Source organism: Delphinapterus leucas, chromosome 20 (assembly GCF_059928025.1).
Source record: "Delphinapterus leucas isolate spDelLeu-1000000601 "Yukka" chromosome 20, BTC_Dleu_Yukka2, whole genome shotgun sequence".
NCBI classification, from domain to species: domain Eukaryota; kingdom Metazoa; phylum Chordata; class Mammalia; order Artiodactyla; family Monodontidae; genus Delphinapterus; species Delphinapterus leucas.
The window spans coordinates 4287731-4305425 of NC_143148.1; the positions used below are offsets into that span (position 1 = coordinate 4287731).

Sequence of the window (17695 nt, forward strand, 5' to 3'; positions counted from 1 at the left end):
GAATGTAAATCAAAACTACAATGAGGTATCACCTCACACCAGTCACAATGGCCATCATCAAAAAATCTACAAACAATAAATGCTGGAGAGGGTGTGGGGAAAAGGGAACCCTCTCGCACTGTTGGTGGGAATGTAAATTGATACAGCCACTATGGAGAACAGTATGGAGGTTCCTTAAAAAACTAAAAGTAGAACTACCATATGACCCAGCAATCCCACTACTGGGCATATACCCTGAGAAAACCATAATTCAAAAAGAGTCATGTACCACAATGTTCACTGCAGCACTACTTACAACAGCCAGGACATGGAAGCAACCTAAGTGTCCATCGACAAATGAGTGGATAAAGAAGATGTGGCACATATATACAATGGAATATTACTCAGCTATAAAAAGAAACGAAATTGAGTTATTTGTAGTGAGGTAGATGGACCTAGAGTCTGTCACACAGAGTGAAGTAAGTCAGAAAGAGAAAAACAAATACCATATGCTAACACATATATATGGAATCTAAAAAAAAAAAAAGGTTCTGAAGAAACTAGGGGCAGGACAGGAATAAAGGCGCAGACATAGAGAATGGACTTGAGGACACAGGGAGGGGGTAGGGTAAGCTGAGACTAAGCGAGAGGGTGGCATTGACATATATACACTACCAAATGTAAAATAGATGGCTAGTGGGAAGCAGCCTCATAGCACAGGGAGATCAGTTCATGCTTTGTGACCACACAGAGGGCCGAGATAGGGAGGGTGGGAGGGAGATGCAAGAGGGAGGGGATATGGGGATATACGTATACACATAGCTGATTCACTTTGTTATACAGCAGCAACTAACACAACAATGTAAAGCAATTATACTCCAGTAAAGATGTTTAAAAAAAAATAAACACAAAACCACATGATCATCTCAATAGATGCAGAAAAAGCATTTCATAAAATTCAACACCCATTCATGATAAACACTCACCAACGTGAGTACAAAGGGGACATATCTCCACATAATAAAAGCTATTTATGATAAACCCACAGCCAACATAATACTCAATGGTGAAAAGCTGAAAGCCTTCCAGCTGAATTGTGGAACAAGACAAGGATGCCCACTCTCACCACTTCTGTCCGACATAGTATTGCAAGTCCTAGCCACAGCAATCAGACAAGGAAAAAGAAAAAGGTATTCAAATTGGAAGCAAAGAGGTAAAATTGTCATTGCATGCAGATGGCATGATACTCCATACAGAAAACCCTAAAGACTCCACACAACAACTATTAGAACTGATAAGATAATTCAGCAAGGTAGCAGGATACAAGATTAACACAGAGGCATCTGTTGCTTTTCATTACACTAACAGTGAAATATCAGAAAAAAATGTAAAAAATCAATCTCTTAAAATTGCATCAAAAATAAAATACCTAGGAGTAAACCTGATGAAGGAGATGAAAGACATATACTTTGAGAACTATAAAACATTGATAAAGGAAACTGAAGATAATTCAAAGAAATGGAAAGATATTCCATGCTCTCAGATTGGAATAATTGATACAGGTAAAATGGTCATACTACCCAAAGCAATCTACAGATTTAACACAATACCTATCAAATTACCCATGACATTTTTCACAGAACTAGAACAAATAATCCTAAAATTTATATGGAACCACAAAAGACCCAGAATTGCAAAAACAATCCTGAGGAAAAAGAACAAACCTGGGGGCATAACCCTCCCAGACTTCAGACAATACTACAAAGCTACAGTAATCAAAAGAGAATGATATTGGCACAAAAACAGACCCAAGGATCAATGGAACAGATGTGAGAGCCCAGAAATAAACCCATACACCTATGGTCAATTTTAGTATTCGACAAAGGAGGCAAGAATATACAATGGAGAAAAGACAGTCTCTTCAACAAGTGGTGCTAGGCAAACCGGACAGCTGCGTGTAAAAGAATGAAATTAGAACATTCTCGAACACCATATACAAAAAAAAATTCAAAATCAATTAAAGACCTAAATGTAAGACCAGATACTATAAAACTCCTAGGGAAAAACATAGGCACAATACTCTTTGACATAAATCACAGCAATATTTTTTTTGGATCCGTCTCTTTAGAGTAATGGAAATAAAAAATATATATAAACAAATGGGGTCTAATTAAACTTAAAAGCTTTTGCCCAGCAAAGGAGACTGTAAACGAAATGAAAAGACGGCCTACTCACTGAGAGAAGTATCTGCAAACGATGGGACCAAAAAGGGATTAATTTCCAAAATATACAAACAGCTCATGGAGCTGAATATCAAAAAAACAAACTACCAAGTTAAAAATGGACAGAAGACCTAAACAGACATTTCTCCAAGAAGACATACAGATGGCCAACAGGTACATGAAAAGACGGTCTACATCACTAATTATTAGAGAGATGAAAACCAAAACCACAGTGAGGTTATCACCTCTACCGGTCAGAATGGCCATCATCAAAAAGTCTACCAATAATAAATGCTGGAGAATGTGTGGCGAAAAGGGAACCCTCCTACACTGTTGGTGGGAATATAAATTGGTGCAGCCACTATGGAGAACAGTATGGAGGTCTTTTAAAAACTAAAAATAGGGCTTCCCTGGTGGTGCAGTGGTTAAGAATCTGCCTGCCAATGCAGGGGACACGGGTTTGAGCACTGGTCCGGGAAGATCCCACAGGCCGCGAAGCAACTAAGCCCATGAGCCACAACTACTGAGCCTGCGCTCCAGAGCCCGCGAGCCACAACTACTGAAGCCCGCGCGCCTAGAGCCTGAGCTGCGCAACGAGAAGCCACCGCAATGAGAAGCCCACGCACCGCAATGAAGAGTAGCCCCGCTCGCCGCAACTAGAGAAAGTCCGCAGGGAGCAACGAAGACCCAACGCAGCCATAAATAAATAAATAAATTTATTATAAAAAAAAAAAAAAAAAAGAGTTACTGTCTGGGGGACAAGAGGTGGGGAGGGGCAGAAACGACTCAGAGGTCTGGTTGGAGTGGAATGACCAGAAGGTGCTGCTGTGGATAGAAACAAGGAAGTCAGAGAGAGGAAGGGTTTGTGAGAAACAAAACCGCGTTCCCAGTGCAGGAGGCAGGTGGTGGTTCCTCTGTGTGTCAGTTGACAGGATTAGAAATATCTCCCTGAGCCTCCTTCTCCCCTGGGGTCATCCGTTCTGTGACAGCCCCACCGGCTCCGCTAGACAAGCAAGGCAGACAGTGGAGGAGCCCTCAGTGCTTCACCCGCTTCCACCTCACATACAATGAACCCATCCAACAGCCCTGGCCCGAAGCCCCGCGAATCCATGACCCTGGTCCAGCACCACAGTCAAGCTCGGTGGCAGACTCAGGAGGACTGGTTGGTGCAACCCAGCACCTCCTACCTGGCTCTTCCACCCCAGGGCCTCACTCCCAGCTGAGGAATTTGATTCTCATGGCCCCAACCTGATCTACTGCAGGACCCTCCCCTAAAAATAATTCTTCCAGGGTCTCCACCTGCCTTCAAGTAAATTCCAAGTATCCAGATGACATTCCCTGAGGCTGACGATCAGAAGGGGCTGACCTCTCAGGACCAGCGAAGCTAACTCCTACCTCAAAGCAAGCTCATCCCAGTTAACCACCTCCCCTCCCCAGACGCACACCTGAGTTCTCACCACACTTGTGTCTTCTCAAGGGGTCATCTTTGAGCCGATTATGAAAACCACAGACCCCTTTCCAAACCACCTAGAAGTCTTCCTGATTCATCCCACTCAACTGCGAATGCATTTTGTTGTAGGATTTGTGGAAGGGTTACATAAGAAAACCTCATAAACCACTTAGATACTGACCCACTCATCACCTAGTGGTCAAATGGTGCTGGAGCTCTATCACTGTTTATTACCATCACAGTCCTCCCACAGTCCAATCCCTGCGGAGCGGCGACCATCTCAGCACAGCTGTGTGTTCATACCTTCCTTTCCGGAAAATTACCCTCTTGTCTTAAGGATAAAATCCAGGCACACTTGCAGGGTGCACTAGACCCTGTAGGACCAGGGCCCAGCATCCCCTGAACTCCAGTGCTCAGAACAGCTCCCCCTCTTCCCGGCCCAGGGTGCTGGCCCTTCACCACTCCTGTGCTAACCTCTATCAGCTTGGGTCTCTCCTTCTCCAGAAAGTCCCCGCACTCCCATCACAAGGTTGCTGGGCTTCCACCTGTCACTGTGCCTCACTGTTTTTCTCCTTCTGTACAACTGAACAAAACGAGGCCCAAATTATTTATTGTCTAAATATGTATTGTCTGGTGTCATCATCAGGGCTCCACGAGTCCAGGGAAAGAATCGGTCACCGTCACCAATGAATCTCGTGTCTGGATATAGTAACTGCTCAATAAACGTTGGAAGGAAGGAACAAATTTTGCATTTTCAGCATCTCAGGAAAGGGAAGGGGCTTCTCCAAGGTCACACAGGTTCTATGAAAAGCAAAATCAGAACTGGAACCAAGCAGTGCGCTGGGCGGTGCCACGCATGTGTCTCTTGCTTCCACAGTGTTTGCACTGAACAGACCCAAGGGCGCCCCTTCCTCCAGACTCTGACCACCCTCCAAGCTTTTTTCCAGTCACAGCCTTGGAATCACCCACTCAGCTCTCCTCGCCCTCCGGGACCAGCCAACACCATTTTCTGAGCTTAGCTCCTTACTGCCGACCAAGCACAAGCACCCAGATTCGTCACAATTACTCCGCCAGGTGGAGGCCGCAGTCACCCGCCTGATAACGTGCATCTGCCGCTCTCCCACACCTACCTGTCTCTGCGCTTCTCTTCCGACCCGGCGCAGCAGCTCGCGAGGGCGAGAGACATCGTTTCGCGAACTGGCCGAGGAGAAGCCGGACGGCCCGAGCTCACTGGAAAAGGCAAAAGCAGCGCTGTGGCCGCGCCCTCTTCCAGGACGTGCCGAAGCCGTCCCAGGAGCCGTGGGTAAAGCCCAGGACGCCGTGGAAGCCGCCCGGTTGACGGAGAAGAACCTGCGCCAGGCCCTGTGGGTCCGCAGGCCCTGGGCTCTGCCCGCGCAGACTCCACCTCTGGACTTCCTGGAGCCACTTCCCGGATGAGCAGGTGAAACTCATCAAGAAGATGGGCGACCACCTGACCAACCTCCGCAGGCTGCTCGGCCCCCAGGCTGGGCTGGGCGAGTGTCTCTTCCAAAGGCTCAGCCAAAGGCACCACTAGGAGCCCCTGGAGCCCAGCGGCCTGTGAGGAACCCCTCTGGGGTCAGGGTTCTGCCTGCAGCCTGTCCCTGCAGCCACTGGGCAGCTTGTTAACCGCCCTGGAGCCCTCTCTGCGCCCTGGGCGGAGCCAAAACTGGGCTGCTTCTAGGCCCTGCCCTGCATCCTCAACTTCCTGTCCTGGGACGAGTGTCACTCTCTGGCTTTGGGTTTGGCCCGAGGAGAGGCAGAGTGCGTGGGGTCTGGTGAGACCCAGATGTGATCTGGAAGGTCCCAGAGCCTGCTGTCTCCTGGGCCCCATCCTGCAGGTAGAGCAGCGTGAGGCCCTGGGGGGCTATTGCTCTTTCTGAGAGGCTACTATGAAGGAACCCGACGTGTAACACAGAGCCTGCACCTTGTCACCCCCCGTGCATCTGTCTGTCCTGCTGGCTCTGTGGACTTTGTGAGACACCAGCACGGCTGGGGACCATGGGAGGCACAGCCACGACCCCGACCCTCACTGCCCTTCTCTGCCTCACTGAGCTTTGGGGAAGGGAGCGGGGAGGGGGCCCCTCTCCTCCCAGGTCCGAAGCTGAGAGACCCCAGGTCTCAGGAGATCAGTGGGGGCAGAAATTGTGGGGGAGGAAGGATGTGCTCAGCCCCAGATCTGACCCCAGAACTCAGGGCCCAGACCAGACCTGGAGCATCTATGTTGAGTGCTGGGGGATGGGCGCTCACAGGGAACTCTCTCCCAGGGCTGAGTCAGGGCCCGTGGAACCAGGTCCAGGCAAGTGAGGCCCCCCAGACCTCCTGCTTCCACCCAACAACCCCCTGGTCATCTGGGGGGAACACAGCAGGTCTGAAATGATGGTGACCTGTCTGGGAGGGGCCTGGGGAATGACAGCTGGGGAAACTGAGGGGAGAAGGGCACCCCTAACTCTTCAGGTCTGATCCTTTTCCAGGGGTCCTCCCCAAACCCTCCATCTGGGCTGACCCAGGTGTCATGGTCACCAAGGGAAGCCCTGTGACCATCTTGTCTCCGGGATCTCTGAGGGCTGATGTCTACCGTCTGTATAGAGAGAGGCCCTCTGGACTCTGGGAGGCTAAGGCCCCACAGGACTCCAGTAACAAGGCCAGTTTCCCCTTTGAATCCTCGAGCTCAAGCACTGCAGGCAGTATCAGTGTGTCTATCACAGCAGGAAAGACAGGTCAGAGTGGAGTGACCCCCTGCCCCTGGTGGGGACAGGTAGGAGGGAGGACCCGGGTCCCCTCCCACTGCGGCGGCGTCCTTACAGGCAGAGGGAGCAGAGTGTGGGCTCAGGGGGACGGACGTCTCCCCTCACAGCCCACACCTGCGGTGAGCGGGGTGAAGGTCCCCCTTTAATCCAGCCCCTTCCCCTCCCTCAGGGGTGCACAGAGTCCCTCCCTCTCAGCCCAGCCACGCCCTGTGGTGGCCTCAGGAGAGAGCGTGTCCCTGGCATGCAGCTCACAGTTTGCAGCGGGCACTTTGCACCTGCTGAAGGAGGGAGGTGCTGACCCGCCTGACGCCGGACATCGAGGACCCATGGGAGGGGACAGGCCGTGTGCCCTGTGGGCCCCCTAAACTCCTCCTGTGGGGGAACCCGCGGATGCTATGATTCTCCCAGCTCCCTGCACATGTGTGGTCACACCCCAGTCACCCTCTGCATCGCCAGGTCACAGGTGAGGGCCCCCAGCCCCATCGTTTCCTGGACCCCTGACCTGAGCCTTGTGCCCAGTGAGCCCTGGGGTGATGGGGGATCAGGGGCAGTGGCCTCCTGGGGCAGAACCACTGGCGGGAGGCCTGGGAGGGACCAGGGAGAGCTCGCACTGCAGCCCCAGTGAGCAGTGTGGGGTGTGCGTCCCCCTCGGTGCCACTGTCCCTTCTCTGCAGGCGTGTACAGGGAGCCCTCCGTCTCAGCCCAGCCGGGCTCACTCGTGCTCCATGGAGACAGCCTGATCGCCGGTGAGCAGCCCCTGTCCTGCCCCATGTCCTGACTGTGTTCTCAGGGTGCTGGGCCCAGAGCCACCCCTGGTGGTGATGGGGTCCTGGGAGGGGTCCTAGAGCAGACATTGAGATAGGGCAGTGGTCCAGGGAGAGTGAGTGAGAAAAATGGAGCGGGTGCCGGGAGATAAGAGAGACCCACACAGAGGGGCTGAGAGCAGCTGAGAGGGGGTCACAGACAGGGTCCCTGGAGAGAGGATGGTGGTCCCTCAGCTCAGGGTCAAGGGTGTGTTGGGGGTGGCTCTGTACACATCACGACCTTCCTCGCCCCCAGGAATGTACAGGAAACCCTCCCTCTTAGCCCAGCTGTGGGCCTCAGAACCCTGCAGAGAGAATGTGACCCTGCAGTGTCGCTCAGAGGTCTGGTCCGATCCTCTCCATCTGTCCAAGGAGGGGTCACTCACTCCTCCCCAGAACCTTCGTCTGCAGGACACGGCTCCACCCTTTCAGAACAACTTCACCTTGAGTCCTGTGACCTCAGCACACAGTGGGACCTACACATGCTACAGCTCACTCAGCACCTCCCCGTCCCTGATGTCACAGCCCAGCGACCCCTGGAGCTCCTGCTCTCAGGCGAGGAGCCCCCTCCCCATATCCATCGAGGAGCCAGACCCTCGGCTCACAGCCCTGTCCCAGGGGAGCTCTGAGCTGGAGAAGAAGGGGGACACAGGGACGTCAGCCACAGGTGGCCCCACCCCACGGAGGGAGGGACAATACAGGGGGAGTCCCTCTCCCTCTACTCCACTCACCCCACCCCAGGGTCCAGGCAGTGCTAGGTGTGTGCAGAAGGGAGACAGAAGAGCGGAAGCTCTGAACTTTGAGGGAAGACATGGAGCTAAGAACAACATGAAGATCCAGACACGCGCCACATCCTCCTTCTGTCCTTGTTCCAGGCAGCACGGGGGGCCTGCAGACTCTCACCCACATGCACGAACGCCATGTCTGCTGAGTAACAGAGTCCTCTTAGCCTAGAAGAGACACAGTCTCCCCAGTCCTGGGCTGAACTTCTGTTAACCCTTCCCCACTAAACCTTTACAGAAGGGTCGCTTCCCACTGGACCTGGGGGTGGGAGTGGAGATGAAGGAAGGAGGGGGCTTCATGTCTCAAGTATAAGTGAGGTCACTGGTGCCTACTGGGTGGTCATAGTGAGAAGAAATGCATGAAGGGGAAGGTGCCCAGCTGAGAGAGGGAGAAAAGAGCAGGTGCCCTCCTCGCCTCTGTCTGGGTGCTGATTCCTAGGAGCACTTAGAGTCATCACGGCACCTATGGAATCAGCCCCACAATATGAAGGGCAGAGTGAAGGTGGCCTCTCATTTTCGGGTCAAGGAGGTGGTGGGATTCACTGGAGAGCTACATGTAAGTCATCAAATTAGAACACTCCCTCACACCATATACAAAAATAAACTCAAAATGGTTTAAAGACCTAAATATAAGACATGACACTATAGGACTTCCCTGGTGGTGCAGTGGTTAAGAACCCGCCTGCCAATGCAGGAGACACAGGTTCGAGCCCTGGTCTGGGAAGATCCCACATGCCGCGGAGCAACTAAGCCCGTGCACCACAACTACTGAGCCCGTGCTCTAGAGCCCGCGAGCCACAACTACTGAGCCCGCGTGCCACACCTACTGAAGCCCACACGCCTAAAGCCCGTGCTCTGCAACAAGAGAAGCCACTGCAATGAGAAGCCCACACACCACAGTGAAGAGCAGACCCCGCTCGCTGCAACTAGAGAAAGTCCTTGCACAGCAACGAAGACTCAACACAGCCAAAAATAAATAAATAAAATAAATAAATTTTTTTAAAAAAACATGACACTATAAAACTCCTAGAAGAGAACATAGGCAAAACACTCTTTGATATAAACTGTACCAATATTTTCATAGCCTTATTTATTTTTTTGGCCGTCCCGCGCCTCTTGCAGGATATTACTTCCCCGACCAGGGCTTGAACCTGGGCCACGGCAGTGAAAGTGCTGAGTCCTAACCACTGGACCACTAGGGAACTCCCAATTGTACTAATATTTTCTTAAATCAGTCTCCCAAGGCAAAAGAAATAACAACAAAAATAAACAAATGGGGCATAATCAAACTTAAAACCTTTTGCCCAGCAAAGGAAACCATCAACAAAATGAAGACACAACATACGCAATGGGAGAAAATATTTGTAAACAATACGACCAAAATATACAAACTGCTCATATGACTCAAACTCAAAGAAATAGACAACCCAATCAAAAAATGGGCAGAAGAACTAAATAGACATTTTCCCAAAGACATACAGACAGCCAACAGGCACATGAAAAGATGCTCAACATTGTTAATTACTAGAGAAATGTAAAGCAAAACTACAATGAGGTATCACCACGGTACAGTCACCAGGGCTAACATCAAAAACTGCAAATAGTAAATGCTGGAGAGGGTACGGAGAAAAGGGGACCCTCCTACACACTTGGTGGGAATGTACATTGGGGCAGCCACTGTGGAAAACAGTAAGGAGGATGCTTAAAAACCTCAAAGTAGAGCTACCATATGATCCAGCGCCCTGGGCATATGTCTGGAGAAAACCGTAATTTGAAAAGATACATGTACCTCAGTGTTCATAGCAGCACTATTTACAAGACAAGCCACATAGCCAAGACGTGGAAACAGCCAAAGTGCCCATCAACAGATGATGGATTAAGAAGATATGGTATATATATGGTATATATATACACATACATATATATACATAATGGAATATTATTCAGCCATAAAATATGAAAATTGCCATTTGCAGCAGCATGGGTGGAACGACAATATTATGTGTAGTTAAAGAAGTCAGAGAAAGACACATACCATATGATATCACTTATATCTGAAAAACAATACAAAGAAATCTGTACACAAAATAGAAATAGACTCACAGACATAGCAAACAAAATTATGGTTACCAAAGGGAAGAGATGGGGGCAGGATAGAAATTAAAAGTATGGGATTAACAGATGCAAACTACTATATGTATAATAGATAAGCAACAAGGATTTACTGTATAGCACAGAAGATTATACCCAATATCTTGTAATAACCTATAAAGGAATATAATATGCAAATCACACACACACATACATACACACACAAAAGAATCACTATGCTGTACACCTGAAACTAACAATATTGTAAATCAACTATACTTCAATTTTAAAAAGAAGTACAATTGATATGACAAGAGATGACAGAAAATGAAGAAAAAGAACTACAGGCACCACAAATAGTCAAAGAATCTTGAAAAAGAACAAGCTGGAGGCATCACTGCCTGATCTCAAAATATACTACAGAGATATAGTATTAAAACAGTATGCTGGGCTTCCCTGGTGGCACAGTGGTTGAGAGTCCGCCTGCCGATGCAGGGGACACGGGTTCATGCCCCGGTCCGGGAAGGTCCCACATGCCGCGGAGCAGCTGGGCCCGTGAGCCATGGTCGCTGAGCCTGCGCGTCCGGAGCCTGTGCTCCGCAACGGGAAAGGCCACAACAGTGAGAGGCCCGCGTACCACACACACACACACAAAAAAACAACTGGACAGAAGACCTAAATAGACATTTCTCCAAAGAAGACATACACATAGCCAAGAGGCATGTGAAAAAGATGTTCAACATCACCAATTATTAGAGAAATACAAATCAAAACCACAGTGAGGTATCACCTCACACTGGTCAGAATGGCCATCATCAAAAATCTACAAATAATAAATGCTGGAGAGGGTGTGGAGAAAAAGCAACCTTACTACACTGTTGCTGGGAATGTAAATTGTTGCAGCCACTATGGAGAACAGTGTGAAGGTCACTTAAAATCTAAAAACAGAGTTACCTTATGATCCTGCAACCTCACTCTTGGGCATATATCTGGAAAAAACTCTAATTCAAAAACATGCATGCACCCCAATGTACCTAGCAGCACTATTTACAATAGGCAAGACGTGGAAGCAACCTTAATGTCCATCGACAGATGGATAAAGAAGATGTGATATATGTATAATAGAATATTACTCGGCCATAAAAAAGAATGAAATAATGCCATCTGAAGCACCATGAATGGACTTAGAGATTATCATATTAAGTGAAGTATGTCAGAAAGAGAAAGACACATATCATGTGATTTCACTTATATGTGGAATCTTAAAACATGGTACAAATAAACGTATTTATAAAACAGAAATACACTCACAGACAGACAAAACAACCTTATGGTTACCAAAGGGGATAAAGGGGGAAGGGATCAATTAGGAATTTGGGATTTGCAGATACACACTACTTTACATAAAATAGATAAACAACAAGGACCTACTGTATAGCACAGGGAACCATGCTCAATATCTCATAAAAATCTATAACGGAAAGAATCTGAAAAAGAATATGTATATATAAGTGAATGACTTTGCTATACACTTGGAACTAATGCAACATTGTAAATTAACTATACTTCTATTTAAAAAAAAAAAAAAGAAGAAGTAATTTTGCCCCCACTGAGGGTGAGGGAGAACCCTAGTCCCCTTAAGTGGAGGATGCCCTGTTGTCTAGGTCTGTGGTCTCTTCAAGTGCTGCCTAATGGCATTCTCATTTCTCTCATTAGAAACTGTGACAGATATCTGTTTAGTCTTCTCATTTTATTTCCTGTGTAGATTAGCTATTGTTTCTATTTTTCCATTTCTGGTCTCACTAGGATGCATTCTAGAAAAATTAATCAACGTTTTAGGCAAGATGGCAGGACAGGAAGTCCCAGCTCTCATCCCCGCACATAAACAGTGACAAAAGTACGGTATTTGGGGAAAATAAATTTTATGCAAACTGCAGGATCCAGTTAGCAAGGTGCAACACCTCGAATGAGCATAGAACCAAGAAAAACCACTTTGAAAGGATAAAAGGAGCAGTTCCCTCCCCCGTCCCCCCTCCCCCAAGCTGGCACCCTCAGCGCTGAGAGGCTCCTCCGTTTGGCCCAGGCCAGAGGGAGTCAAGCTGCACCCACATCCCCAGGCTCCGGGCACTGCCTCAGAGACCTCCTGGCCTCTCACCTCACTCAGAGCCCGAGGCCACAGGCCCACGTGGGGGCAGCAAAAAAGGAAGAGAGGGACAGGCGCTGTAGTAGCCGGCAGAGCCTGGCAGGATGGAGAGGAGGACCGATCCTGAGACTTCTCCCTCAGGAGGAGGAAAATGGAGCCCGCCCCCAGCCCCCGCCGTCCCCTGCACTCCTCCAGGGGAAGGGGGGACACGGTGAAGGCACACAACTAGGACTCCTTTCCCCAGGAGGGAGGGATGTGGAGCTTGCACGTCCACAGAACACGTTTGAGAGGCTCCAGAATCTCTAACTGGGCTGATCTGCAAAATCCGACCATAAAGACTGGAACAGGTGGCTGTTTCTTCCAACAGACAGACACCAAAGCAAAGCTAGAAGACACACGAAGAATCAGGGAATGTGACACTGCCGAAGGCAAAACATAAACAGTAAGAGATGAAGGTCTATCAGTTGCCTAACTGTTCAAAATAACTGTCTTAAAGAAGCTCCGTGAACTATCTTCCACAAGGGTGCCAAGAACACACAATTGGGAAAGGATAGTGCTTTCAATAAATGATGCTGGGAAAACTAGACGCCCACATGCAGAAGAATGAAACTGGACCCTCAGCTCACACCATATATAAAATCAAGTCAAAATGGATCAGAGACTTAACCATAAGGACTGAAACCATAAAACTACAAGAAGAAAGCATAGGGGAAAGGCTTCTTGACGTGAGTTTGGGCAATGGTTTTTTGGATATGACACCAAAAGCACAGGCAACAAAGACAAAAATAGACAAGGGGATAGCATCATATTAAAAGCTTCTACACAGCAAAGGAAACAGAGCGAAACGGCAACATATAGAATGGGAGAAGATATTTGCAAACCATGTATCTGATAAGGAGCTACTTGTCAAAATATACAAGGAGCTCACACAACTCAATGCAAAGTAGTAACAACCCAACTTAAAAAATAGGTAAAGGACCTGAATAGGCATCTCGCAAAAGAAGACATCCCAATGGCCAGACAGTACATGAAAAGGTGTTCAACATCACTAACCCTCAGGGAAATACAAATCAAAACCACGATGAGATATCACCTCACACCTGTTAGAATGGCTGTTATGAAACAGACAAAAGATAACAAGTGTTGGGCTTCCCTGGTGGCACAGTGGTTAAGAACCCACCTGCCAACGCAGGGGACATGGGTTCGAGCCCTGGTCGGGGAAGATCCCACGTGCCACGGAGCAAGTAAGCCTGTGTGCCACAACTACTGAGCCTGCGCTCTAGAGCCCACAAGCCACAACTACTGAAGCCCGCGGGCCTAGAGCCTTTGCTCCACAACAAGAGAAGCCACCGCAATGAGAAGCCCACGCACCGCAAGGAAGAGTAGCCCCCGCTCACCGCAACTAGAGAAAGCCCATGCACAGCAACGAAGACCCAGCGCAGCCAAAAATAAATAAATAAGTTAACTTAAAAAAAAAGATAACAAGTGTTGGCAAAGTTGTGGAGAAAAGAGAACCCTATGCATTGTTGGTGGGAAGGCAAATCGGTGCAGCCACTGTGGAAAACAGTATGGAGTTTCCTCAAAAAATTAAAAATAGAACTACCTACCATATGATCCAGCAATTCCACTTCCGGGTATACATCCAAAGCAGAAGAAACCATGATCTCGGAGAGATATCTGCACTCCTATGTTCACTGCAGCATTATTCACATTAGCCAGGAGATGGATACAACCTCAATGCCTGTCGAAGGATGAAGAGATAAAGAAAATGTGAGATACGCGCACGCGTGCACACACACACACACACACACACACACACACTGGAATATTATTCAGCCTTTAAAAAGAAGGGAATCCTTCCGTTTGGGAAACGTGGATGAAACTGGAGGACATTATGTCAAGTAAAAGAAGCCAGACACAGACAGACAAAAACAGCCCGAGCTCACTTCCCTGGGGGATCTAAAATAATCAGACTCATAGAAACACAGGAGAATGGTAGTTGCCAGAGGCTGGGAAAGGGGTCAGTGGGGAGATGCTGGTCACGGGGAACAAAGTTCAGTGACGCAGTCGAGTAGCTTCTGGAGATGTGATGTAGTGATGTGGCTACAGTTCACAATATTCCATCGTAGACTTGAAATTTGCTCACAGGATAGACCTTAAGCGTTCTCACCACACACACACTCACACACAAATGTTCAGTGTGTCAGGCCATGGATATGTTAATTAGGTTAATTGTGGTGATTATTTCACAAGGTAAGTGTATATAAAAACATCAAGTGGGACTTCCCTGGCGGTCCGGTGGTTAAGAATCCACCTTCCAGTGCTTGGGACGCAGGATGGATCCCTGGTCAGGGAACTAAGATCCCACATGCCACGGGGCAACTAAGCCCACAAGCTGCAAGTACTAAGCCCATGCACTCTCGAGCCTGTGCACGCAACGAAAGATCCCGCCTGCCACAGCGAAGATCCTGCGTGCCATAACTAAGACCCAACACAGCCAAATAAATAAATAAATAAATAAATGTTTTTTAAAAAAAAATAAAAGTTGTACGCCTTAAATATACACAATTTTTGTTACTTATATCTCAATAAAGCCGAACATTTTTTCTTTCATTTAATTACACCAAGCACATTGGTAGTTATTCCATTTCTAATTTTAGGCTGTTACTCCCATGTTAATATATGTATTTACATTTTTATTTCTAAACAACTATGTATTCTTCTCCTCCATTAGAGAAGACAATGCTCTCATTATACTTTACCTGAAATATGGGTACTCTATATGCGTGTATGTGCGTGTGCACATCTGTGTGTCTGTGTGCACACGTGTGGGTGCATCTGTGGGTGCGTGTACAGGTTGTGTTAGTTAATTTTTCAGTGCTTTTCATACCATTTTTCCTCATGTCACATCTCACTTTCTCCATTACATCTCTTAGTATTCCTTTCACTGAGTGTGAAAATAGTAAAATATTTAAGAACTTGGGTCTCTGGAAATGCCTTCTTTCACTCTCATTCTCTCTTTATCAAGTTACTTGAAAACATTTCTTATTTCAAACTAAGTGAGTGACTCAACTACTGGGAGAGGAACATACATGTGACGGGTAAGGGATCCATCCCCACCAGAACCCTCCTTATCTCTCAGGAAGACGCAGCCTGACGTGGTGGGCTTAGCGGAATGGACACAGCTCCCACAGGTCAGATGTGGTGGCTGGAATCTCCTCATATTTAGGGATTTACCCTCTGATGAGCCTTTCACTTTTGTCCCTTAAAAATAATTTGGCTCAGTGTAAAATTCTTCCCAATAAATTCCCTGAAGGTATTTCTCCAATATCTTCTGGCATCGCCTTTTGGTACGGGGTAGTCTGGTCCCAATGAGCTTGTCATTCTCTTAATGGTAATTTGCATTTTCTACAGGAAGTAGTTTCAGGACATTTGTAGGGCCTCAGGACAGTCGTCCTTGATTTTTTTCAGTTGAAATTTTCACAAAGTAGAATTAACCATTTCGAAGCATACAATTCAGTCTGAGATACTTTTTTTTTTTAATTTAACCTTCATTTTCTTCATTTACCATGAAGGGTCAAGATACAGATGTCACTTTTAAATACAGGCGTCCTAGCACTTAGTTGGCCTGTCCTCATCTCTGAAAAATATTCAATTCTTCATTTCTTTGGCCGTTGTTATACGTCACGACCTTTCCTTCTGACACTTACAATAGATATGACGTGGGCCCTCCTCATTCTATTCCCCAAGTATCTTGAATTTCCATTTCTGGTCTCTCTAACCTTCATTGTGGAACATTTCCTCGATATTGTTTTCAATTCCATAATTGGTTCCTCGGCTGTCTTGTCCTTGATGGGATGACATTTTTTATTGTGTTCATCCTACTGGATTTGTCATCTCTACCTTTTCTAACTCTTAATAACTGCCCTTTCTTCTATAAAATAATCCATATGGTTGCCTCCCTTTATTTTTCAGATACGTAAACACGCTTAGTTTAAATCGACTGTCATATTTTCCTACTGATTCATTTTTTCATATTTTTATTTCAGCAAAGCCACTAATTGTGTTGTGATACAATCAAGATATTCACATCAAGTATGTCCTACATTTTTTTTCACCTCTTTATTGGTTTCCTACTGATTCTGTTTCCTTGCCTAGGACACCCCCATTCGTCAGCAGACGGCTGTCTGTAGCACTGTCCTCATTACTAGGGGCACTGTGATGTCCGTTCCTGTTAAAGGCTCCGCCCTCACACCCCCTGTCTCTCCTAGAAGGCTTCCCGGGGCTGTCCTGGTAGTCAGGCTGACCAGGGGAGGCTGCTGCAGCTGCTCTGCCCCGTGCTGCCCACCGTCTCAGACTTAGCATTCTGCTCACAGCTGCGGCCTCAGGGATGTTCCAATGGGACCCTCACACTCTCACGAGGGTGGACGCCCATGGCTGACAATCGTGGACTGAGTCTGTTTCATGCCACACAGGGGAGGTGGCTCAATGCTGACCACGGGCTTGGGGCAGTGAGCAGAGCTATCCCCGTGCCCATCCAGAAACGTGGGGAAGTGGGGCCGCAGCTTCAACCTTCACCTGGAGCCCTGACCCCTCCCTGCCTGTGAGGACCTGGGTCCCTCTCTCTGTCCACACAGGTGGGAACCTCCTCCCTATGACCCCCTTGATGATCCCGGTCAGCGGGGTCCACTCAGCCTAGTTCCCTCTTCTTTGGTCTGGTTCCCTCTCCATTTGGGGAACTTTCTTTCTCTTTTTCTGCATGTGTCTGTGGGTACGTGTTTCAGAAATATTCAAAATAGCATTTCTCAGCGTTAGGAGCAGAGGAGGGCTCTTAGGTGGGCACCACAATCACCCACTTTGCCGTGGAGTCTGAGAACAGACACAGACAGTCTGAGGATCCTTTCATGTCCCACCCACTGCTGTTGTCACCTGCTCTGGAAATTAACAATGGTGATCCTGCAATGAACCTGACACCATTGAGCTCACAGCCACTCTGAGGAGTGGGGCTCGCGACAACATGCAGAGGAGGAAACTCAGGCTCAGAAAGGGCATTGCCCTCACGGTTACAAGAGCAGTGGGGACAGATTTAAAAAGAGATGTTTTCCTTCAAACTGAGACCTCTAACTCAAATCAAGGTCCCCTAAGCTCTCAGGCAGGATGACAAGACGGGGAAGAGAGCCCTGTCCAAGGATTAAGGGCCACCAAGCAGGCAGGAATGACTCAGGGGTTTGTTCCCAGGAAGGTGGAGTGGACGCTGTTTCAAGAAAAAGGGAGAAGTCCCTGAAGGGGGCTGAGATAGAAAGCAAACCCACACTCTGGGGCCAGGGAGCGGGCATGTTTCCTTCCTTATTTCCCCGAACTTCTCCTCTGTGCTCATTGCCACACTGACCACCGCGGAGCTGTAGGCAGATGTTAAACGTGTGTCTCTGCTGATCTGAGCTCTGCGGTGCAGCAGGA

General features: G+C 48.0%; 1 protein-coding gene and 1 pseudogene across 5 annotated transcripts in view; one reads left to right on the forward strand and one right to left on the reverse strand.

The window, feature by feature from the left end:
* The window catches only part of CDC42EP5 (CDC42 effector protein 5), a 64464-nt gene extending 59133 nt beyond the window's left edge, over positions 1-5331 (reverse strand). For 3 of the 5 annotated variants that reach the window (XM_089902123.1, XM_089902122.1, XM_089902119.1), the window contains exon 1: positions 4782-5282. The gene's annotated coding sequence lies outside the window, so the exon portion shown is untranslated. Of the gene's footprint in view, positions 1-4781 lie in introns of all 5 variants that reach the window. The other 2 variants (XM_089902121.1, XR_016390825.1) reach the window with 2 other exon arrangements.
* A 576-nt stretch (positions 5332-5907) lies between these two features.
* Positions 5908-8153, forward strand: LOC149744553 (leukocyte immunoglobulin-like receptor subfamily A member 2; annotated as a pseudogene).
* The last annotated feature ends 9542 nt before the right edge of the window (positions 8154-17695 follow it).